The sequence below is a fragment of the Somniosus microcephalus genome, unplaced genomic scaffold (assembly GCF_052327205.1).
Source record: "Somniosus microcephalus isolate GS21.2 unplaced genomic scaffold, FLI_Smic_1.0 unresolved_chr8, whole genome shotgun sequence".
Taxonomy (NCBI): domain Eukaryota; kingdom Metazoa; phylum Chordata; class Chondrichthyes; order Squaliformes; family Somniosidae; genus Somniosus; species Somniosus microcephalus.
In genome coordinates this window covers 31357512-31384558 of record NW_028225186.1, presented here as the reverse complement: position 1 = coordinate 31384558, position 27047 = coordinate 31357512, and positions in this window count along the sequence as shown.

Sequence of the window (27047 nt, the reverse complement as noted above, 5' to 3'; positions counted from 1 at the left end):
CGACCCACTGATCACAACCTGACCGAACACACAGAAACCGACACAAAGACCACAACATGAATGAAGAAACAGAAACTGCCCCACTGACCACAACCTGACCGAGCACAGAGAAACTGACACACTGACCAAATCGAGATCAAACACACAGAAACTGACCCACTGACAAAAACATGACTGATAACACAGAAATTGACACGATGAAAAAATCCTGACTGAACACACAGAAACTGACCAATTGAACAGAACCTGACCGAATACACAGAAATTGTCATAATGACCGCAACATGGATGAAGACAAAGAAACTGACCCACTGACCACAATCTGACCGAGCACAGAGAAGCTGACACACAGAACAAATCCTGATCGAACACACAGAAGCTGATCCACTGACCACAAACTGACCCAGCACACAGAAACTTACCAATTGACCACAAATGACCGAACAAACAGAAACTGACCCACTGACCACAACCTGTCTGAACACACTTAAACTGACCAACTGACCACAAGCTGACCGAGCACACAAAAGCTGGCCCACTGACCAAATCCTGACCGAACACACATAAACGGAGCCTCTGAGAACAACCTCTCCGGACATCAGAAACTGACCCACTGACCACAGTCTGACCGAACAAACACTGAAACTGACTCACTGACCACAACCTGAAGGAACAAACACTGAGACTGACCCACTGACCACAACCTGATCGAGCACACAGAAACTGGCCTTCCTACCAAAACCTGACCCAACACACCGAAAGTGAACATTGACCACAACCTGCAAAACACAAAGAAACTGATCAACTGAACAAATCCTGACCGAACTCATATAAACTGTCCCAATGACAGCAACTTGACAGATCAAATAGAAACTTTCCCACTGACCACACACTGACGGTACCCAGCGAAACTGCTACACTGACCACAAACTAACGGAACTCACTGAAACTGACGAACTGAGCACAACCTTACTGAGCACACAGAAATTGCACCACTGAACACAAACTGAGAGAACACACAGAAACTGATCCATTGAACACAACCTGAGAGAACACGCAGAAATGAACCCATTGACCACATCATGATCGAACACAGAAACCGACACAATGACCACAACCTGACAGAATGCAGAGAAACTGACACATTGAACACATCCTTATCAAACACACAGAATCATACCTAGCACAAAGGAAGTTGGCTGTGGTTGTTGGAGGTCATTCATCTCAATCACATGACATCACAGCAGGAGATCCTCAGGGCAGTGTCCTAGGCCCAACCATCTTCAGCTGTTTCATCAATGAACTTCCCTCCATCATAAGGTCATAAGTGGGGATGTTCGCTGATGTTTGCACACTGTTCAGCACCATTCGAGACTCGTCAGATACTGATGCAGTCCGTGTCCATATGCAGCAAGACCTGGCCAACATTCTGACTTGTGCTGACAAGTGGCAAGTAACATTCGCACCACACAAGTGCCAGGCAATGACCACCTCCAACAAGCGAGACTCTAGCCATCTCCCCTTGACATTCAATGACATTACCATCGCTGAATCCCCCACTATCAACATCCTGGAGGTTACCATTGATCAGAAACTGAACTGGACCAGCGATATAAATACTGTGGCTAGAGGCTGGGAATTCTGCAGCGAGTGTCTCACTCCTGACTCCACAGAGCCTTTCCACCATCTACAAGGCACAAGTCAGAAGTGTGATGGAATACTCTCCACTTGCCTGGATGAGTGCAGCTCCAACAACATGCAAGAAGCTCGACACCAGTCAGGATAAAGCAGCCCGCTTGATTGGCACTCCATCCAGCACATTCAACATTTACTCCCTCCACCACCGGCGCACTGTGTCTGCAGTGTGTACCATCTACAAGATGCACTGCAGAAACTCGCCAAAGCTCCTTCAACAGCACCTTCCAAACCCGCGACCTCTACCACTTAGAAGGACAAGGGCAGCAGATGCATGGGAACATCACCACATACAAGTGCCGCTCCAAGCCACACATCATCCTGACTTGGACCTGTATCGCCGTTCCTTCACTGTCGCTGGGCCAAAAACCTGGAACTCCCATCCGAACAGCATTGTGGGTGTACCTACACCATATGAACTGCAGCGGTTCAAGAAGGCATCTCACCAGCATCCTCTCAAGGGCAATTAGGGACAGGCACTAAATGCAGGCCTAGCCAGCCAGCGACGCCCACATCCCATCAATGAATAAAGAAAACAAAATAATTCTGACCCACTGACCACAACATGACTGATCACAAAGAAACTGACATACTGAACAAATCCTGACCGAACACACAGAAACTGACCCATTGACCACAACCTGATCAAACAGACAGAAACTGACACAATGACCACAACAAGAATGAAGACACAGAAACTGACCAACTGACCACAACCTGACTGAGACAACGAAACTGACACACTGAACAAATCCTGGCTGAAAACACAGAAATTGACACACTGACCACAACCTGATCGATCTCACAGAAAATGACCAATTGACCACACCTGACCGAACAAGCAGAAACTGACAAACTGACCACAACCTAACTGAACACACAGAAAATGATCCACTGAACACAACCTGATAGAACACACAGAAACTGATCCAATGACCACAACCTGACTGAACACAAAGAAAATGAACCACTGACCAGAACCTGTGTAAGCACACAGAAACTGACCCAATGTCCACAACCTGACTGAACACACATAAACTGAACCAATAACCACAAGCTGACCGAACACACAGAAACTGACCCACTGAATACAACCTGACTGATCACACAAAAACTGACCCACTGACCAAATCCTGAACGAACACACATAAGCGAACCCACAGAGCACAACCTCTCCGAACACACAGAAACTGACCCACTGACCAAATCCTGACCGAACACACGAAAACTGACCCTATGACTGCAAACTGAGCAAACACACAGAAACTGACCCACTGACCAAATCCTGACTGAACACACAGAGACTGACCCATGCACCACAACCTGACTGAACAAACACCGAAATACACCCACTGGCCACAACCTGAACGATAAAACACTGAAACTGACCCACTGACCCCAAACTGACCGAGCTCACAGAAACGGGCCTTCGTACCGAAACCTGACCCTACACACCAAAACAGACCACTGACCACAAACTGGCTGAACACACAAAAACTGACTCACTGAACAAATCCTGACCGAGCACACAGAATCTGACACACTGAGCACAAAGTGACCGAACACACAGAAACTGACCCACTGACAAAATTTTGACCAAACATGCAGAAGCTGACCCACTGATCACAGCCCGTCTGAGCACACAGAAACTGACTCACAGACCACATCCTGACTGAGCACACAGAAACTGACCCACTGACATATCCTGACCGAAAACACATAAAATGACTAACTGCCCACAACCTGACAGAACACACATGAACTGATCCACTGAGCACAAGCTGACCGAACACACAGAAACTGGCCCTCTGACCAAATCCTGACCGAACACACATAAACTGACCCATTGAATACAACCTGACTGAACACACAGAAACTGACCCACTGACCAAATCCTGACCGAATACACATAAACTGACCCACTGATTACAACCTCAGCAAACACAAAAAAGCTGAACCACTGATCAAATCCTGAATGAACACACAGAAACTGACCAATAGAACACAACCTGACCAAACTCACAGAAATGACCCACTGACCAAATCCTGCCAGAACACATAGAAACTTACACACTGACCAAAACCTGTTCGAGCACATAGAAACTGACCCTCAGAGCACAACATGACCTACCATTCAGAAACTGACCCACAGACCACAACCTAACCGAAAGCACTGATAATGTCCCACTGAGCGCAACCTGACCGAACACACAGAAACTGACCCCGGACCACAACCTGACTGAACAAACACTGAAACGGGCCCACTGACCACAACCTGAACGAACAAACACTGAAACTGGTTCACTGACCACAACCTGATGAGCTCACCGAAACGGAACTTCCTCCCAAAACCTGACCCAACACACCAAAACTGACCCATTGATCACAACCTGGCTGAACACACAGAAACTGACCCATTGACCACGTCCTGACTGAACACACAGCAACTGACCCACTGACCGCAACCGGAGCAAACACACAGAAACTGACACACAGAACAAATCCTGACCGAACGCACAGAAACTGAACAATTGACCACAACTTCTCTGAACACAAAGAAACTGACCCACTGACCACAGCCTGACCGAACACAGAGAAACCGAACCACAGGTCACAACCTGTCCGAGCACACAGAAACTGACCCACTTACAAAAGTCTGACCAAACAAACAGAAATTGACCCACTGACCAGATACTGTCCGAACACACATAAACTGACCCACTGACCAAAACCTCCCGAGCACACAGAAACTGATCCACTTCCCACAACCTGACTGCACACGCAGAAACGGACCCACTGAACAAATCCTGACTGAACACACAGCAACTGACCCACTGAGCACAGCCTGACTGAGCACACAGAAACTGACCCACTGACAAAATCATGATGAAACACACAGAAACTGGCCCACTGACCACATACCGTCCGAGCACACAGACCTGACCCACAGACCACAACCTGACTGAGCACACAGAAACTGACCCACTGACATATACTGACCGAAAACACAGGAAATGACCCACTGACCACAACCTGACCGAACACACAGAAACTGGCCAATTGACCATTAACTAACCGAACAAACACTGAAACTGAACCACTGACCAGAACCTGACAGATCAGACAGAAACAGGACTACCTAACACAACCTGGCCGAACACACCGAAATTGACCCACTTACCACAAAATGGCCAAACACACAGAAACTGAACAACTGAACAAATCCTGACCGAACACACAGCAACTGACCCATTTTCCACAACTTGACCGAAAAAACAGAAACTGAGCCACTAACCACACACTGATGGCACCCACAGAAACTGATCCACTGAACACAAACTGAGTGAATACACTGATAATGACAAACTGACCACAAACTGACCGAGCACACAGAACTGCCTCACTGACCACAAAATGAGAGAACACACCTAACTGACCCACTGAAAACAACCTGAATGAAACCACAGAAATTGACACACTGTCCAAAAACTGACCGAGCACACACAGACTGAGACAATGACCACAACAACACCGAACACACAGAATCTGGCCCACTGACCACAAAATGAGAGAACAGACATAAACTGATCCACTAAACACAACCTGACTGAACACACAGAAACTGACACACTGACCAAAACCTGACTGAACATACAGAAACTGACCCACTGACCACAACCTGAATGAATACACAGAAACTCACCCAATGACCACAAACTTACAGAGCACACAGAAAATGAAACACTGGCCAATCCTGACTGAATACACAGAAACTGACCCACAGACCACAACCTGACTGAACACACAGAAACTGACACACTGTCCAAAACCTGACTGAACATACAGAAACTGACCCACTGACCACATCCTGAATGAATACACAGAAACTCACCCAATGACCACAAACTTACAGAGCACACAGAAAATGAAACACTGGCCAATCCTGACTGAATACACAGGAACTGACCCACAGACCACAACCTGACTGAGCACACAGAAACTGACCCAAAGACATATCCTGACCGAAATAAAATGAAATGACCCACTGAACACATCCTGACCGAACACACAGACCCTGACCACCTGATAAAATCCTGATCGATCACAGAAATTGACACACTGACCACAACCTGACCGAACACACAGAAGCTGTCCTTCATGCCACAAGCAAACGAATACACAGAAACTGACCCATTGACAACAACCTGGACAAACACACAGAAACTGACCAACTGAACAAATACTGACCCAACACGCAGAAACTGACCCACTGAAAACAACTTGACCGAAAACATAGAAACTGAACCACTGACCACATACTGACGGAACCGACAGAAACTGATCCACTGACCACAACCTGACTGAACACGCAGAACCTGATCCACTGACCAAATCCTGATCGATCACAAAGAAACTGACTCACAGACCACAACATGACGGAGCACATGCAAACTGAAACACTGACATATCCTGACCGAAAACACAGGAAATGACCCACTGACCACAACCTGACCGAACATACAGAAACTGACCCATTGACCACAACCTGACCGAACAAGCACTGAAACTGACTCCATGTCAACAACCTGGCCGAGCACACAAAAACTGCCCCACTGACCACAACATGTCCGAGCACACAGAAACTGAACCACTAATAACAGTCTGACCAAACACACAGAAATTGACCCACTGACCAGATCCGTTCTGAACACACATAAACTGACCCACTGCCAAATAGCTGAACAAGCATATAGAAACTGAGCCATTGCCCACAACCTGAATGAACACACAAAACTGACCAACTGACCACAACCTGACCGAGCACACAGAAACTGACCCATTGCACACAATCTGGCTGAACACACATAAACTGCCCCAATGCCCACAACCTGAATGAACACACATAAACTGACCCACTGACCACAAACTGACCGAGCACACAGAAATTGACTCACTGCCAACAACCTGAATCAACACACAAAAACTGACACAATGACCACAATCTGGCTGAACACACAGAAACTGTCCCACTGACAGTGGCAGAAGGCACAGGGTGATGTTGGAACGTTGTTTTCGTGACTGGAAGCCTGTGTCCAGTGGAGTACTGCAGGGGTCGGTGCTGGGTCCCTTGCTGTTTGTGTTCTACATTAATGATTTGGATGTGAATATAAAGAGTATGATCAGTAGGTTCGCAGATGACACGAAAATTGATGGGGTGCTAAATAGCGAGGAGGGAAGCCTCAAGGTACAGGATGATATAGATGGGTTGGTCAGATGGGCGGAACAGTGGCAAAACTAATTTAACCCTGAAAAGTGTGAGGTGATGCATTTTGGACGGACTAACAAGGCAAGGGAATACACAATGAATGGTAAGATCCTATTAAAGACAGAGGATCAGAGGGACCTTGGTGTGCATGTATATAGACCCCTGAAGGCAGCAGAACAGGTGGATAAGGTGGTTAAAAAGGCATATGGGATACTTGCCTTCATTAGCCGAGGCATAGAATATAAGAGCAGGGAGCTAATAATGGAGCTGTACGAAACGCTGATAAGGCCACAGCTGGACTATTGTGTGCAGTTCTGGTCGCCACACTATAGGGCGTGTGTGATTGCTTTGGAGAGGGTGCAGAGGAGATTTACCAGGATGTTACCTGGGCTGGAGCGCTTCAGCTATGAAGAAAGATTGGACAGGCTGGGGTTGTTTTCCTTGGTGCAGAGAAGGCTGAGGGGGGACCTGATTGAGGTGTACAAAATTATGAGGGGCACAGATAGGGTAGATAGTAAGGAACTTTTCCCCTTAGTAGAGGGGTCAATAACAAGGGGGCATAGATTCAAAATAAGGGGCAGGAGGTTTCGAGGGGATTTGAGGAAAAACTTTTTCACCCAGAGGGTGGTTGGAATCTGGAACTCACTGCCTGAAAGGGTGGTAGAGGCAGTAACTCTCACAACATTCAAGAAGCATTTGGATGAGCACTTGAATTGCCATAGCATACAAAGCTATGGACCAAATGCTGGAAAATGGGATTAGATTAGACAGGGCTTGATGGCCGGCATGGACGCGATGGGCTGAAGGGCCTCTTTCTGTGCTTTATAACTCTATGACTCTATGCCTCTATGACTATGACCACAACCTGTCCGAGCACACAGAACCTTACCCACTAACAACAGTCTAACCAAACACACATAAACTGCCCCAGTGACCACAACCTGTCTGAGCACACAGAAACTGACCCACTTACCACAACCTGTTCGAGCACGCAGAAACTGACTCACTGACCACAACCAGGCTGAGCACAGTGAAACTGACACACTGACCAAAACATGACCGAGCACACAGAAACTGGCTGGACACACAGAAACTCAAAAACTGACCACAACCAGTCCGAGCACACAGAAACTGACACACTGACCAAAACATGACCGAGCACACAGAAAGTTACACACTGCCCACAACCTGATGGAACACACAGAAACTGAAACACTGCCCACAACCTGACTGAGCACATGGAAACTGACCAACTGACCACAAGCTGACTGTACACAAATTAACTGACCCACTGGCCACAAGCTGGCTGAACACGTAAAAACTGGCCTGCTGACCAAACCCTGACCGAACACACATAAACTGACCCACTGACCACAACCAGACTGAACACACAGAAACTCACCCACTGACCAAACCCTGACCGAACACACAGAAACTTACCCAGTGACCACAACTTGTCCGAGCACAGAGAAACTGACCCACTGACCGAATTCTGCCCGAACACACAGAAACTGCCACTCTGACCACAACCTGAACGAATGCACATAAACGAACCCACTGACAAATCCTGACAGAAAAAAACTTAAAATGACCCACTAACCACAGCCTGACCGAACTCACAGAAACTGACCCATTGAACACAACCTGACCGAACAAACACTGAAAGTGACACACTGACCACAAATTGACCGAACACACCAAAGCTGACCTATAGACCACAACATGGCGAAACACACAGAAACTGACAAACTGTACAAATCCTGACCGAACACACAGCAACTGACTCACTGACAACAAATTGACCCGAACAAACAGAAACTGACCCATTAACCACACACTGACGGAACCCAAAGAAACTGATCCACAGACCACAAACTGACAGAACACACTGAAACTGACCAACTGACCACAAACTGACCGAACACGCAGAAACATACCCACTAACCACAACCCGACTGAACACACAGAAACTGACCCACTGACCAAATCCTGACCGAACACACAGAAATTGCCCCTCTGCCCACAAAATGAGAGAACACACAGAATCTGATCCACTGAACACAACCAGGCCGATCGCACAGAAACAGATCCACTGAACACAACCTGACCGATCGCACAGAAACTGACCCACTGACCAAAACCGTACTGATCACATAGAAATTGACACGCAGTCCGAATCCTGATAGAGCACACAAAGACTAACACAATGAACACAACCTGACCGAACTCACAGAAACTGACCCACTGACCACGACCTGACAAAAAACACAGAAACTGGCCCACTGACCACGACCTGACCGAACACGCAGAAACTGACACACTGAACACAAGCAGACTGAACACACAGGCACTGACCCATTGACCACAACCTCTCTGAGCACACAGAAACTGACTCGCTACCACTTTCTGGGCAAAACACACAGAAACTGACCCACAGACCACAACCTTACTGAGCACACAGAAACTGACCCACTGACAAAATCCTGACTGAGCACACAGAAACTGGCCCACAGCCCACAACCATAAAGAACACACAGAAACTGACCAACTGACCACAACCTTACTGAGCACACAGAAACTGACCCACTGGCCAAATCCTGACTGAACACACAGAGGCTGACCCACAGTCCACAACCTTAAAGAGCACACAGAAACTGACCCACTGACCAAATCCTGACTGAGCATACAGAAACTGACCCACAGTCCACAACCTTAAAGAACACACAGAAAGTGACCGACCGACCACAACTTTACTGAGCACACAGAAACTGACCTACTGGGAAAACCCTGACTGAGCACTCAGAAACTGACCCACTGACCACAAACAGACTGAACACACAGAAACTGACCTATTGACAACAACCTGACAGGACAAACACTGAAACTGACACACTGACCACAACCTGACCAATCACACAGAAACTGACCCATTGTCCACAACATGGACAAACAGACAGAACGTGTCCAACTGAACAAATCCTGACCGAACTCACAGAAACTGATCCACTGACCACAACCTGACTGAACACACAGTAACTGACCCACTGACAAACACCTGTCGGAGTGCACAGAAGCTGATCCACTGACAACAGTCTGACCAGACACACACAAACTGTGCCACTGAACACATCCTGTCTGAGTACACAGAAACTGAAACAGTGACCAAAACCTGACTGAACCCAAAGAAACTGACCCACGGACCACAACTTGACCTAGCACACAGAAACTGACACACTGACCAAATCCAAACCGAGCTCACATAAACTGACCCACTGACCTCAAACTGACCGATCACACAGAAGCTGACCCACTGATCACAACCTGACCGATCACACAGAAACTGTCAAACTGACCACATCTGATCGAACAAACAGAAACTGGCCAACTGAAAACAATCTGACCGAACACACAGAAACTGAAACACTGACCACATCCTGAACGAAGTGAATCAAACTGATCCACTGACCACAAACTGCCCAATCACGCAGAAAGAGACCTACTGACCACAAACTGACCGAATACACATAAACGTATCAAGTGACCAACAACTGACAGAAAACACAGAAACTGAGCCACTGACCACAACCAGACGGAACACACAGAAACTGAACCACTGACCGCTACATCTCCGAAAACGCAGAAACTGACACACTGAACACAACCTGTCTGAAAACACAGAAACTGACCCGCTGACCACAACCAGGCCGATCAACCAGAAACTGACCCACTGACCACAAACTGACCGAACACACAGAAACTGAAACACAGACCGTAACCTGACCAAACACATAGAAACTAACCCACTGACCACAACCTGATCGAACACACAGAAACTGACCCAGTGACCACGACCTGATTGAAAACACATAAACTGACACAATGAACAATATATGAACAAGCACACAGAAACAGACCCACTGCCCACAACCTGAATAAACTCTCATATACTATCCCACTGACCACAACCTGACCTAACACACAGAAACTGGACCTCTGACCAAATCCTGACTGAACACACATAAACTGAACCACTGAACACAAGCTGACCAACACACAGAAGCTGACCCACTGACTACAACCTGACTGAACACACAGCAACCGACCCACTGACCACAACCTCACTGAGCACACAGAAACTGACCCGCTGACCACATTCTGGACAAAAGCACACAGAAACTGACCCACTGACCACAACCTTACTGAGCACACAGAAACTGACCCGCTGACCACATTCTGGACAAAAGCACTCAGAAATTGACCCACTGACCACAACCTTACTGAGCACACAGAAACTGACCCACTGACCAAATCCTGACTGAGCACACAGAAACTGATCCACAGACCACAACCTGACTGAGCACACAGAAACTGACCCAATGACATATCCTGACCAAAAAAACATGAAATGTCCCACTGACCACAAACTGACGGAACACACAGAAACTGACCTGTTGACCACAACCTGACCGGACAAACACTGAAATTGACACACTGACCACAACCTGACCAATCACGCAGAAACTGACCCATTGTCCACAACATGGACAAACAGACAGAACGTGACCAACTGAACAAATCCTACCCGAACTCACAGAAAATGATTCACTGACCAAAACCTGACTGAACCCACAGAAACTGACACACTGACCAAATCCTGACCGAGTTCACAGAAACTGACCCACTGACCAAAAGCTGTCTGAGCACACAGAAACTGAGCCACTGACCACATTCTGGACAAAATCACAAAGAAACTGTCCCACTGACCATAAGCTGACCAACACATAGAAGCTGACCCACTGACCACAACCTGACTGAACACATATAAACTGGCCCACTGCGCACAACCTGACTGACCACACATAAACTGACCCACTGATCACAAGCTGATCGAACACACAGAAACTGGCCATCTGACCAAATCCTGAACGAAAACCCGTAAACTGCCCCATTGCCCAAAAACTGACTGAACACACATAAACTGATCCACTGACCACAAGCTGATCGAACACACAGAAACTGGCACTCTTACCATATCCTGGCCGAATACACATAAACTGACCCACTGACCAGAACCTGACTGTACACAGAGAAACAGATCCCCCGACCAAATCCTGATTTAACACACATAAACAGACACACTGACCACAACCGGTCTGAGCACAAAGAAACTGACCCATTGACCAAATCCCGACCAAAAACACAGATACTAACCGACTGACCACAACCTGACCAAAAACAGAGAAACTGACCCTCTGAAAAACCTGACCAAACACACAGTAACTGACACACTGAACACAACCAGTCTGAGCACATAGAAAGTGACCCACCGACCACAACCTGACTGAGCACACAGAAACTGATCCACAGGCCACAATCTGATCGAACAAACACTGAAACTGAATCACTGACCAGGAACCTGAACGAGCACACAGAAACTGACACAATGACCACAACCTGACTGAACACACCAATACTGGCCCGTTGACCACAACATGGCCTATCACAGAAACTGACCAACTGAACAAATCCTGACGGAACACACAGCAACTGACACACTGAAAGCAACATGACCGAATCCAAAGAAACTGACCCACTGAGCACAACCTGACTGAACACACAGAAACTGACCCACTGACCACAACATGTCCGAGCATACAGAAACTGACCCACAAACAATAGGCTGACCAAACACACAAGCATTGACCCACTGACCAGATCATGTCCGAACACACATAAACTGACCCACTGACCAAAACTTCCCGAGCACACAGAAACGGATCCACTGCCCGCAACCTGACTGAGCAAACAGAAACTGACCCACTGACCAAATCCCGATCGAACACACATAAACTGCCCCACTGAGTACAAACTGACCGAACACACAGAAAGTGGCCCTCTGACCAATTCAAAGCGGAACACACAGAAACAGACACACTGACCACAAACTGTCCGAGCACACAGAGACTGACCCACAGACCACAACCTGACTGAAACCACAGAAACTGAACCATTGCCCACAACCTGTCCGAGCACTAAAACACTGACCCGCTGCCCACAACCTGACTGAGCACACAGAAACTGACCCACTGACATATCCAGACCGAAAACACAGGGAATGGCCCACTGACCACAACCTGACCGAACACACAGAAACTGACACATTGACCACAACCTAACCGAACAAACACTGAAACTGAACCACTGACCACAACCTGAGCGAGCACACAGAAACAGGCCTACCTACCGCAATCTGGCCGAACACACCGAAATTGACCCATGGACCACAACCTGGCCAAACACACAGAAACTGAACAACCGAACAAATACTGAACAAACACATAGCAGCTGAACCATTGACCATAACTTGACCGAAAAAACAGAAACTGACCCACTGACCACACACTGACAGAACCCACAGAAACAGATCCACTGACCACAAACTGACAGAACACACTTAAAATGACCAACTGAACACAAACTGACAGAGCACACAGAAACTGCCGCACTTTACACAACCTGACTGAACACACAGAAACTGACCCACTGACCAAAACCTTACTGATCACACATGAATTGACACACTGTCCAAAACCTGACCAAGCAAACAAAGACTGACCCACTGACCAAAGCCTGACTGAACACACATAAAGTGTCGACTATGGTGGCAAAAACAGGAAGGCAGATTATTATCTGAATGGCAATAGATTGGGAGAAGGGGAATTGCAGCGAGACCTGTGTGTCCTTGTCCACCAGTCGCTGAACGTAAGCATGCAGGTGCAGCAGGCGTTTAAGAATGCAAATGGTATGTTGGCCTTCGTAGCGAGAAGGTTTGACTACAGGAACAAGAATGTATTGCTGCAGTTACACAGGGCCTTGTTGAGACCACATCTTGAGTATTGTATGCAGTTTTGGTCGCCATATCTGAGGAAGGATGTTCTTGCCATGGAAGGAGTTCAGCGAAGATTCACCAGGTTGATATCTGGGATGGCAGGAATCAGGTATGAGGAGAGATTGGGTCGATTGGGCTTGCACTCGCTGGAGTTTATAAGAATGAGAGGGGATCTCATGGAAACTTATAAAATTCTGACAGGACTGGACAGACTAGATGCAGGAAGGATGTTCCCGATGGTCGGGGAGTACACAAACAGAGGTCACAGTCTAAGGATAAGGGGTAGGACATTTAGGACAGAAATGAGAAGGAATTTCTTCACCCAGAGAGTGGTGAATATGTGGAATTCTCTTCCATAGAAGGCAGTAGAGGCCAATAAATTAAATATATTCAAGAAGGAGTTGGATGTAGTTCTTAAGGCTAAAGGGATCAAGGGGTATGGGGAGAAAGAAGGGACTGGTAACTGAATTTGGATGAACAGCCATGATCGCAATGAATGGCGGCGCAGGCTGGAAGGGTCGAATGGCCTACTCCTGCTCCTATCTTCTATGTTTATGTGACCCACTGACCACAAGCTGACCAACACACAGAAACTGACCCACTGACAACAACCTGACCGAACACACAGCAACTGACCCATTGACCACAACCTGAACAAACACACAGAAAGTGACCAACTGAACAAATCCTGACTGATCACTCAGAAACTGACCCACTGACAACTTGACTGGACACACAGAAACTGACCCACTGACCACACATTGATGGAACCGACAGAAATTGATCCACTGACCACAAACTTAATGAGTGCACAGAAACTGACCCACTGACAACAACCTTACCAAACACACAGAAACTGACCCGCTTTATCACCTGCTGAACACATGGAAACTGACCCACTGACCAAAACCAGTCTGAACACACAGATATTGACCCACTGACAACAATCTGACCACACACAGAAACTTACCCACTGAACACATCCTGTCTGAACAAGCAGAAACTGACCCACTGACCACATCCTGACCGAACACACTGAAACTGACCCACTGGCCAAACTTTTCAGATGACACAGACACTGACACACTGAAAAAATCGGAGCGAACACAAAGAAACTGGCACACTGACCACAAACTGAGCTCGCTCGCACAGACTGACACAATACCACAAACTGACCGAACCCACAGAAACTAACCCACTGACCACATCCTGACGGACCTCACAGAATCTGACCCACAGACCAAAACCTGATCAAACACACAGACACTGACCCACTGACCGGTACACACTGAAAATGACAAACTGACCACAATCTGACCGAGCACAAAGAAACTGGCACTCTGACCACAACCTGAGCGTGCTCACCAAGGCTGACACAATACCACAAACTGACCGAGCACACAGAAAATGACCAACTGACTACAAACGGACGAAACACACAGAAACTGACCCACTGACCAAAGCCTGACCAAACACACAGAAACTGACCCACGGACCGGTAAACACTGAAAATGACACACTGACCACACACTGACCGAACACACAGTAACTGGCTCACTGACCACAACTTGATCGAACACAAAGAAACTGAAACAGTGAACAAATCCTGACCAAACACATAGAAACTGACCCACTGACCACAAACTGTCTGGCCACACAGAAACTGACCCACAGCCCACAACCTGATGGAGCACACAGAAACTGACACACTGACATATCCTTACCGGAAACACAGGAAATGACCCACTGACCACAATCAGACAGAACACAGAAACTGACCCATTGACCACAACCTGACCGAACAAAAACTGAAACTGACCCACTGACTACAACGTTGCTGAGCACACAGAAACTCACCCACTGACCGCAACCTGTCCGAGCACAGAGAAACTGACACACTAACAAAGGTCTGACCAAACACACTGAAATTGTCCCACTGACCATATCCTGTCCAAACACACATAAACTGACCCACTGATCTAAACCTGATCCAGCACACAGAAACTAACCCACTGCCCACAACCTGACTGATCACCCATAAACTGAGCCACTGCCCACAACCTGACTGAACAAACATAAACTGATCCACTGACCACAAGCTGATCGAACACACAGCATTTGGCCCTCTGACCATATCCTGAACAAAATTTCTGAGCACATAGATTGTGAGCCACTGATTACAAACTGACTGATCACACAGAACCTGACCCATAGACCACAACCTGAACAAAGCAACACAGAAACTGACCCACTGACCACAACCTGACCGAACACATAGGAACTGGCCTACCTATCATAACCTGACCGAACACACTAAAACTTACCTGTTGACCACAACATGGCCTAACTCACAAAAACTGACCAATTGAACAAATCCTGACTGAATACACAGCAACTGACCCACTGACAACAGCATGACCGAGTAAACTGCAACTGACCCACTGATCACACACTGATGGAAAGCACAGAAATTGATCCTTTGACCACAAACTGACTTAACACACTGAAACTGACCCACTGACCACAACCTAACTGTAAACACCGATACTGATCCATTGACCACAACATGGCCTAACACATAGAAACTGAACAACTGAACAAATCCTGACCGAACACGCAGCAACTGCCCCAATGAACAGAATCTGACTGAAACCAAATAAACTGATCCACTGACCACAAACTGACAGAACACACTGAAACTGTGCAAATGCCACAACCTGAGCGAACACGCAGAAACTGTCCCACTGACCACAACCTGACCGTACCCACAGAAAGTGACCCACTGTCCAAATCCTGACTGAACACATAGAAACTGCCTCACTCACCACAAAATGAGAGAACACACAGAAACTAATCCATTGAACGAAACGTGACCGATCACACAGAAACTGACCCACTGACCAAAACCTTACTGAACACAAAGAAACAGACCCACTGACCACCACCTTCCGAAAACACAGAAACTGACCCACTGACCAACACCTGTCCGAGCATACAGAAACTGACCGATTGACAACAGTCTGACCACACACACAGAAACTGACCAACTAACTCATTCTCTCTGAGTACACAGAAACTGACCCACTGAACAAAAATTACTGATCACACAGAAACTGACACGCTGACCAAATCGTGACCGAACACACAGAAACTGACACACTGAAAACAACCTGACCGAACACACAGGGAATGACACACTGAGCACAAGCTGATCGAACACACAGAAACTGACTCATTGAACACAACCTGACCGAATACACAATAACTACCCCACTGACAGCAACCTGACTGATCACAAAGAACAGACACATTGACCGAAGCCTGACCTAGCACACAGAAACTGACACAATGACCAAATCCTGATGGAACACACAGAAACTGACCCACTGGCCTCAAACTGACCGATCACACAGAAGCTGACCCATTGAGCACAAGTTGACCGATCACACAGAAGCTGACCCATTGATCACAACCTGACTGATCACACAGAAACTGACAAACTGACCACATCTGATTGAACAAACAGAAACTGGCCAACTGAAAACAATCTGACCGAACACACAGAAACTGAAACACTGACCACATCCTGACCGAACACAACAAAACTGAGCCAGTGATACAAACTGGCCAAACAAGCAGAAACAGACCTACTGACCACATACTGACTCAATGCACAGAAACTGTCCAACTGACCACAAACTGAGTGAACACACAGAAAATGACCCACTAACCACAACCTGCCTGAGCACACAGAAACTGAACCGCTGACCACTTCTGGAAAAAAACACACAAAACTGACACACTGACCACAACATTACTGAGCACACAGAAACTGACACACTGACCAAATACTGAGTGAACACACGGAAACTGACCCACAGACCACAGCCTGACTGAGCACACAGAAACTGACCCAACGACATATCCTGACCAAAAAAACATAAAATGACCCACTGACCACAAACTGACCGAGCACACAGAAACTGACATATTGACCACAACCTGAACGAAAAAACGCTGAAACTGACACACTGACCACAACCTGACCAGTCAAACAGTAACTGTCCCATTGACCACAACCTGGACAAACAAACAGAAAGTGACCAACTGAAGAAATCCTGAACGAATTCACAGAAACTGACCCACCGACTGCAACATGAATGAACACACAGAAACTGAACCACAGACCACAACCTGACTGAGCACACAGAAACTGACCCAACGACATATCCTGACCAAAAAAACATAAAATGACCCACTGACCACAAACTGACCGAGCACACAGAAACTGAAATATTGACCACAACCTGAACGAAAAAAAGCTGAAACTGACACACTGACCACAACCTGACCAGTCAAACAGAAACTGTCCCATTGAGCACAACCTGGACAAACAAACAGAACGTGACCAACTGAAGAAATCCTGACAGAACTCACAGAAACTGACCCACTGACCGCAACATGACTGAACACATAGAAACTGAACCACAGACCACAACCTGACTGAGCACACAGAAACTGATCCAACGACATATCCTGACCAAAAAAACATGAAATGTCCCACTGACCACAAACTGACCGAACACACAGGAACTGACATATTGACCACAACCAGACCGAAAAAACACTTAAACTGACTCACTGACCACAACCTGACCGATCAAACAGAAACTGTCCCATTGACCACAACCTGGACAAGCACACAGAACGTGACCAACTGAAGAAATCCTGACCGAACTCACAGAAACTGAACCACTGACGACAACATGACTGAACACACAGAAACAGACACACTGACCAACACCTTCCGAAAACACAGAAACTGACCCACTGACCAACACCTGTCCGAGCATACAGAAACTGACCGACTGACAACAGTGTGAGCACACACAGAAACTGACCATCTGAACACATTATCTCTGAGTACACAGAAACTGACCCACTGACCAAAAATTACTGATCACACAGAAACTGACACACTGACCAAATCGTGATCGAACACACAGAAACTGACACACTGAAAACAACCTGACCGATCACACAGGGAATGACACACTGAACACAACCTGATCGAACAGACAGAAACTGACCCATTGAACACAACCTGACCGAACACACAATAACTACCCCACTGACAGCAACCTGACTGATCACACAGAAACAGACACATTGACCAAAACATGACCTATCACACAGAAACTGACACAACGACCAAATCCTGCCCGAACGCACAGAAACTGACCCACTGACCACAAACTGACCGATCACACAGAAGCTGACCCATTGACCACAATTGACAGATCACACAGAAGCTGACCCACTGATCACAACCTGACCGATCACACAGAAACTGACAAACTGACCACATCTGATCGAACAAACAGAAACTGGCCAACTGAAAACAATCTGACCGAACACACAGAAAATGAAACACTGACTACATCCTGACCGAACTCAACAAAACTGAGCCAGTGATACAAACTGGCCAAACACGCAGAAACAGACCTACTGACCATATACTGACTGAACGCACAGAAACTGACCAACTGACCACAAACTGACCGAACACACAGAAAATGACCCACTAAACACAACCTGTCTGAGCACACAGAAACTTAACCACTGACCACTTCTGGACATAAACACACAAAACTGACCGTCTGACCACAACATTACTGAGCACACAGACACTGACACACTGACCAAATACAGACTGAACACACAGAAACTGACCCACAGACCACAGCCTGACTGAGCACACAGAAACTGACCGAACGACATATCCTGACCAAAAAAACATGAAATGACCCTCTGACCACAAACAGACCGAACACACAGAAACTGACATATTGACCACAACCTGAACGAAAAAACGCTGAAAACGACACACTGATCACAACCTGACCAATCAAACAAAAACTGTCACATTGACCACAACCTGGACAAACAAACAGAACGTGACCAACTGAAGAAATCCTGACCGAACTCACGGAAACTTACCCACCGACCGCAACATGACTGAACACATGGAAACTGACCCACAGACCACCACCTTCCGAAAACACAGAAACTGACCCACTGACCAACACCTGTCCGAGCACACAGAAACTGACCGATTGATAACAACCTGACCACACACACAGAAACTGACCCACTGAAAACATTCTGTCTGAGTACACAGAAACTGACCCACTGACCAACACCTGTCCGAGCACACAGAAATTGACCGATTGAAAACAGCCTGAGCACACGCACAGAAACTGACCCACTGAAAACATTCTCTCTGAGTACACAGAAACTGAGCCACTGACCAAATATTACTGATCACACAGGAACTGACACACTGACCAAATCGTGACCGAACACACAGAAACTGACACTGAACTCAACCTGACCGAAAAAACAGGGAATGACCCACTGAACAGAACCTGACCGAACACAGAGTAAATGACCCATTGAACACAACCTGACCGAACACACAAAAACTACCCCACTGACAACAACCTGACTGATCACACAGAAACTGACACAATGACCAAATCCTGACGGAACACACAGAAACTGACCTAATGACCACAACCTGACCGATCACAATGAAACTGACAAACTGTCCACATCTGATCGAACAAACAGAAACTGGCCAACTGAAAACAATCTGACCGAACACAAAGAAACTGAGACACTGAACACATCCTGAGCAAACTCAAGCAAACTGAGCCACTGATCACAAATGGCCAAACGTGCAGAAACAGTCCTACTGACCACAACCTGACCAAACACGCAGAAAATGACCCAATGACCACAACCTATCCGAAAACGCAGAACCTTACCCACTGACCACAACCAGACCGAGCACACAGAAACTGACCCACTGACCACAACCTGACCAAACACACAGAAACTGACCAGCTGACCACAACTTGACCGAACACACAGAAAATGACCCACTAACCACAACCTGTCCGAAAACACATAAACTGAAACATTGACCATAACCTGACCGAACACACAGAAACGAACACACTGACAACAACCTGATCGAACACACATAAACTGACCCAATGACCACAACCTGTCTGAACGCACATAAACCAACCCACTGACCAAAATATGAACGAGCAAACAGAAACTGACCCACTGCCCACAACATGAATAGACGCTCATAAACTGACCCACTGAACACAAGCTGACCAAACACACAGAAACTGGCCCTCTGACCAAATCCTGACCGAACACACATAAACTGAACCACTCACCACAAGCTGACCAACACACAGATGCTGACCCACTGACCACAACCTGACTGAACACACAGAAACTGACCCACTGACCACAAACATTCCGAGCACTCATAAACTGACCCACTGACCACATTCTTGACAAAAACACATAGAAGCTGACCCACTGACCACAAGCTGAATGAACACACAGAAACTGGCTCTATGACCACAACCTGACCGAGCACACATAAACTGACCTACTGACCACAAGCTGAACGAACACACAGAAACTGGCCCACTGACAAATACCTGGCCGAACACACATAAACTGACCCACTGACCACAACCTGACCGAACACACAGAAACTGACCCACTGACCAAATCCTCACCAAATACACAGAAACTGACCAAATGACCGAAATCTGCCTGAGCACATAGAAAGTGACCCACGGACCACAATCTGACTCAGCACACAGAAACTGACACACATACCAAAACCTGACCGAACAAACACTGAAACTGTCCCACTGGCCACAACCTGACTGAACACACCGATACTGACTCGTTGACCACAACATGGCCGAACATAGATACTGACCAACTGAACATATTTTGACTGAACACACTCATCGACTGACCCACTGACAACAACATGACCGAACACACAGAAACTGACCCACTGACCACAATCTGTCCGAGCACACACATATTGACACACTTACAATAGTCTGACCAAACACACAGACAATGAACCACTGACCAAATCATGTCCGAACACACATAAACTGACCCAGGACCAAAACCTCGCGAGCTCACAGAAACTGATACACTGCCCACAACCTGACTGAACACACAGAAACTGACCCACTGACCAAATCCCGATCGAACACACAGAAACTGCCCAACTGAGTGCAACCTAACCGAACACAAAGAAAGTGGCCCTCTGACCAAATCATGACCGAACACACAGAAACAGACCCACTGATCACAACCTGTATGATCACACAGTAACTGACACGCAGACCACAACTTGACTGAACCCACAGAAACTGACCCACTGCCCACAACCTGACTGAGCACACAGAAACTGACCCACTGACATATCCTGACCGAAAACACAGGGAATGACCCACTGACAACAACCTGACCTTACACACAGAAATTGACCCATTGACCACAATCTAACCGAACAAACACTGAAACTGAAATACTGACCACAACCTGAGCGAGCACACAGAAACAGGCCTACCTACCACAACCTGGCTGAGCACACCGAAATTGACCCATGGACCACAACCTGCCAAACACAGAGAAACTGAACAACTGAACAAATACTGAACAAACACACAGCAACTGACCCATTGATCACAACTTGACCGAAAAAACAGAAACTGACCCACTGGCACATACTGACAGAACCCACAGAAACTGATCCACTGACCACAAACTGACCGAACACACTGAAATTGACCAACTGACCACAAACTGACGGAGCACACAGAAGCTGCACCAATGACCACAAACTGACCGAACGCACATAAACTGATCAACTGAACACAACCTGACTGAACACACAGAAACTGATCCACTGACCAAAACCTTACTGCTGACACATGAATTGACACACTGTCCAAAGCCTGACCGAGCACACAAAGACTGACCCACTGACCACAACCTGTACGAGCACACAGAAACTGACCCACTCACCACATTCTGGACAAAAACACACAGGAACTGACCCACTGGCCAAAACCTGACCGAAAAAACATAAACCGACCACTTTGGTGGCAAAAACAGGAAGGCAGATTATTATGTGAATGGCAATAGATTGGGAGAAGGGGAAGTGCAACGAGCCCTGTGTGTCCTTGTGCACCATTCGCTGAAGGTAAGCATGCAGGTGCAGCAGGCGGTTAAGAAGGCAAATGGCATTTTGGCCTTCGTAGCGAGAGGTTTGAGTACAGGAACAAGGATGTCTTGCTGCAGTTAGACAGGGCCTTGTTGAGACCACATCTTGAGTATTGTGTGCAGTTCTGGTCGCCTTATCCGAGGAAGGATATTCTTAACTTGAAAGGAGTTCAGCGAAGATTCACCAGGCTGACACCTGGGATGGCAGAAATGACATATGAGAAGAGATTGGATCGATTGGACTTGTACTCGCAGGAGTTTAGAAGAATGAGAGGGGATCTCATTGAAACTTATAAAATTCTGACAGGACTGGACCGACTAGATGCAGGAAGTATGCTCCCGATGGTCGGCGAGTCCAGAACCAGGGGTCACAGTCTAAGGATAAGGGGTAGGCCATTTAGGACAGAAATTAGGAGGAATTTATCCACCTGTCGTGTGGTGAACCTGTCGAATTCTCTACCACAGATGGCAGTAGACGCCAATACAGTAAATATATTCAAGAAGGATTTGGATATATTACTGAAGGCTAAAGGGATCAAGGGTTATGGGGAGAAAGCAGGGACCGGGTACTGAATTTGGTTGATCAGCCATGATCGCATTTAATTGCGGAGCAGGCTCGAGGGGCCGAATGGCATACACCTGCACCCATCTTCTATGTTTATATGGCCCACTGACCACAAGCTCACAAACACACAGAAACTGACCCACTGACCACAACCTGACCGAAACACAGCAACTGACCCATTCACCACAATCTGAACAAACACGCAGAAAGTGACAAACTGAACAAATCCTGACTGAACACACAGAAACTGACCCAATGACAACAACTTGACTGAAGACACAGAAACTGACCCGCTGACCACACAATAATGGAACCGACAGAAATTGATCGACTGACCACAACCATACTGAGCACACAGAAACTTACTCACTGACTACAACCTAACCAAACACACAGAAACTGACCCGCTGTCCACCACCTGCTGAACACATGGAAACTGTCCCACTGGCCACAAACTGACTGAACACACAAAAACAAACCCACTGTCCACCAGCTGCCAAACACATGGAAACTGACCCACTGACAAACACCTGTCTGAGCACACAGCAATTGACCCACTGACAACATTCTGCCCACACACACAGAAACTGACCCACTGAACACATTCAGTCCGAGCAAAAAGAAACTGACCCACTGTTCACATCCTGGCCAATCACACAGAAACTGACCCACTGACCAAATCTTACTGATCACACAGAAACTGACACACTGACAAAATCGTGAGCGAACACAAAGTAACTGACACGCTGACCACAACCTGAGCGAGCTCACAAAGACTGACACAATACCACAACCTGACCGAACTCACAGAAACAGGTCCACTGAACATATCTTGACTGAACTCACAGAATCTGACCCACTGACGAGAAGCGGACCGAGCACACAGTATATGACCCACTGACCACAAACTGACGAAACACACAGAAACTGACCCACTGACCAAAACCTGACCAAACACACAGAAACTGACTCACTGACCGATACTCACTGGAAATGACACACTGACCACAAACTGACTGATAACAGAGTAACTGGCCCACTGACCGCAACCTGACCAAACACACAGAAACTGACCCACTGAACAAATCCTGACCAAACACACAGAAACTGACTCACTGACCGATAATCACTGGAAATGACACACTGACCACAAACTGACTGATAACAGTGTAACTGACCCACTGACCACAAACTGTCCGAACACAGAGAAACTGACCCATAGACCACAACCTGATGGAGCACACAGAAACTGACACACTGACATATCCTGTCCAATCACAGAAACTGACACATTGACCACAACCTAACCGAACAAACACTGAATCTGACCCACTGACCACAACCTGGCTGAGCACACAGAAACTCACACACTGACCACAACCTGTCCGAGCACACAGAAACTGACACACTAACAACAGTCTGACCAAACACACAGAAATTGTCCCACTGACTCGATCCTGTCCGAACACACATAAGCTGACCCACTGACCAAAACCTGATGGAACCCACAGAAACTGAACCAATGAGGACAAACTGAATGAACACACATAAATTGACACACTGTCCAAAATATGACCGAGCACACAAAGAATAAAATTATGACCACAACCAGACCGAACACACAGAAACTGGCCCACTCACCAAAACTAGACCCAACACACAGAAACTGCCACACTGACGACAACCTGAACAAACCCACAGAAACTGGCCCACTGACCACATTGTGGACAAAAACACAGAGAAACTGACTCACTGACCACAACGTAACAGAACACACAGAAACGGACCCTCTGGCCAAATCCTGACCGAACAAACAGAATCTGACCCACAGACCACAATCTGACAGAGCACGCGGAAACTGACCCAACGACATATCCTGACCGAAAAAACATGAATTGACCCACTGACCACGTTCTAACTGAATACAGAGAGGCTGACCCATTGATCACAACCTGTCCGAACAAACACTGAATCTGACGCACTGACCACAACCTGTCCGAGCACACAGAATCTGACTCACAAATAACAGTCTGACCAAACACACAGAAATTGGCCCACTGACTAGATCCTTTCCGAACAGACATAAACTGACCCACTGACCAAAACCTGACCGAGAACACCGAAACTACCCAGTGCCCAAAACCTTACTGAACCCACAAAAACTGATCCACTGACCACAACCTGACTGAATACCCATAAACTGACCCACTGGCCACAAACTGACTGAACACACATAAACTGACCCACTGATCACAAGCTGATCGAACACACAGAAGCTGGATCACTGACCATATCCTGAACGAACACACATAAACTGACCCACTGACCACAACCAGTCCAAGCACATAGAAAGTGAACCACGGACCACAACCTGCCTGAGCACACAGAAACTGACCCATAGACCACAACCTGACCGAACTCACAGATACTGACCCAATGACCTCAACCTGACTGAACCAACACAGAAACTGATCCACTGACCACAAGCTGACTGAGCACACAGAACCTGACCCAACGACATACCCTGATGGCAAAAACATGAAATGTATCACTGACCACTTCCTGACCAATCACAGAGAGACTGACTCATTGACTAAAACCTGACCGAATAAGCACTGAATCTGACACACTGACCACAACCTGCCCGAACAAACACTGAATCTGACACACTGACCACAACCTGACCGAACACACAGAAGCTGTCTTTCATGCCACAACCTAACTGAACACACAGAAACTTAACCATTGACTACAACCTGGCCAAACACAAATAAACTGACCAACTGAACAAATCCTGACTGAACACACAGAAATTGACCCACAGACCACATACTGACGGAAACGACAGAAACTGATCCACTGATCAGATCTGATCCGAATTCACATAAACTGCCCCAATGACCAAAACCTGATCGAGCACACAGAAACTGACCCACTGCCAACAACCTGACTGAACACACAGAAACTGATCCACTGACCACAACCTGATGGAGCACACAGAAATGACCCACTGACATATCCTGACCGAAACCCAGGAAATGACCCACTGACCACAACCTGTCCTAACACACAGAAACTGACCCATTGACCACAATCTGACCCAGTAAACACAGAATCTGACGCACTGACCACAACCAGACCGAACACACAGAAACTTAGCCGTTGACTACAACCTGGTCAAACACACAGAAAGTGACCAACTGAACAAAGTCTGAACCAACACACAGAAACTGACACACTGACAAAAACTTGACCGAACACACAGAAATTGACACACTGACCACATACTGACAGAACCGACAGAAACTGATCCACTGACCAGATCTGGTCCGAAGACATATAAACTGACCCAATGACCAAAACCTGACCGAGCACACAGAAACTGACCCACTGCCCACAACATGACAGAGCACACTTAAACTGACCCAATGACAATAACCTGACTGAGTAAACAGAAACTGACCCACTGTCCACAACCTGACTGAACACACATAAACTGACCGAGC